The sequence below is a fragment of the Prunus dulcis genome, chromosome 8 (genome assembly GCF_902201215.1).
Source record: "Prunus dulcis chromosome 8, ALMONDv2, whole genome shotgun sequence".
NCBI lineage: Eukaryota > Viridiplantae > Streptophyta > Magnoliopsida > Rosales > Rosaceae > Prunus > Prunus dulcis.
In genome coordinates, this window is record NC_047657.1 from 5,710,227 (window position 1) to 5,712,345 (window position 2,119).

Sequence of the window (2,119 nt, forward strand, 5' to 3'; positions counted from 1 at the left end):
TGATGGATGTTCTCGCTTCATCATCTCTTCATGCTCATCTAAGTATGCCATTATCTCATCACAATTGTTTAGTACGAACCAATGCGCTACCTCCATGTCATTTCTAGAAAATGACTCTCCTCATCCAGGATCTCCAAAGGGTCGTGCGCTTTGGGCAAAAAAAGAAAGTTTTTCCTTTCTCATACCTCCGTCATTATTGCGCTGAGGACGATTGAAAGCCGTCTCCACATCTTTTAAATACATTCCACAGAAAGTAAGTGACTCATATTGAACCCAAGCCTCTATAATTGATCCTTCGGGCTTTGCCCTGTTGCGTACACTTTTTTTCAGCTCTCCGAGAAGCCTGGCAAAATAAAACGATATGATACAAATTAGCAAGCCTGTGATAATGATGCATACACAAACGATAAGGATTATATACCTTTCTATTGGATACATCCAGCGATAGTTGACAGGACCAACAAGCAATGCCTCTTCTGGCAAGTGAACCATCACGTGCATCATACTTGTGAAGAAAGCTGGAGGAAATATCATCTCAAACTTGCATAGGACTTGGACAATGTCATGGCGCAACTGCAATATGTCTTTCTTTCGCAATGTTTTTGCCGTCAGTTGGGAAAAAAATCTGGACAACAACATGATTGGCTTCACAACATCTTCCGACAATAGATGTCGAATACCCACAGGAAGTAGGCGTTGCATAAACACATGGCAGTCATGGCTCTTTAGTCCAGTAAATTTACCCCCGTCAACATTCACGCAACGGGCGATATTAGAAGCATACCCATCAGGAAACTTTACAGACGATACAAACTTTAGAAACTCTTTTTTGTCATTCGGTTTCATAGAAAAGAATGCAAGATCCCTTCTAGCTTTATCACTGCCCCTATTCATCCATAAACCCCTTCGTATGCCCATTCTTTCCAAATCAAGACGGGCTTTGATTGTGTCCTTTGTCTTGCCCTCGATATCTAGAATCGTGCCCACCAATGTGTCAAATACATTTTTTTTCAACATGCATCACATCTAGATTGTGCCTCAATTTGAGTTTCGACCAATATGGGAGCTCAAAAAACATAGGCTTGTGAGTCCAGTTCATATGTGTAGAAGGTCTGGTCCGACTAACTGTTTTTCCGAACGGAGCAAAATCCAAACGGTTCAGCTGTTCCAAGATCTCATCACCGGACCATTCTCTAGGTCTGAGGCGACGCTCTGTGTTCCCGCCGAACTCTTTATCTTTTTCCCGCCACTCGTGGTCCCATGGCAACCATCTCCGATGACCAAGGTAACAAACTTTTCCTGCGTGCCAACCAGAAGTTACATCTTCCTTGCATACAGACATGCCATATAACCCTTTGTGCTCCACCCAGAAACCATTGCATATGCTGGGAAATCATTCACAGTCCACATAACTGCTGCCCGCAAAGTGAACATCTTCCCAGTTGATTTATCGTACGTCCGAACACCGTTTGTCCATAAATCCTTCAGCTCATCAACCAGCGGCCTTAAGTAAACATCGATTGACCTCCCAGGATCCTCAGTTATCAAAACAGTCATCATCATGTATTTTTTTTTCATGCATTTCCAAGGCGGCAAATTATATGGGAATACGAAAATCGGCCAAGTGCTGTGGTGTTGGTTTAGAACCCCATACGGATTGAATCCGTCAGTGGCAAGTCCCAATCTAACATTTCGGGGATCAGCAGCAAACTCGGGGAACGCTCGATCGAACTCTTTCCATGCCTCCCCATCTGCAGGATGCCGCATCACATCATCGTCTACCCGTTTTTCCTTATGCCATCTCATGTCTGTGGCAGTATGCATCGACATATACAATCGCTGCAACCTAGGTTTCAGGGGCAGATAACGCATGACTTTTTGTGGGATCTTAGTCGTTCTATTCTGAGATGTCATTTTGAACCTCGACTCATTGCATATAGGGCATGTATCCAACGTTTCGTGCTCCTTGTAGAATAACATGCAATTATTTTTGCAAGCATGAATTTTTTCATAACCCAATCCAAGACCATTCAACACCTTCTGCGCGTGTTTATGATCTTTCGGCAAACAATTGTCCGTCGGAAGCATTCTCTTGAAAACCCCCAAAAAGTAATCGAAA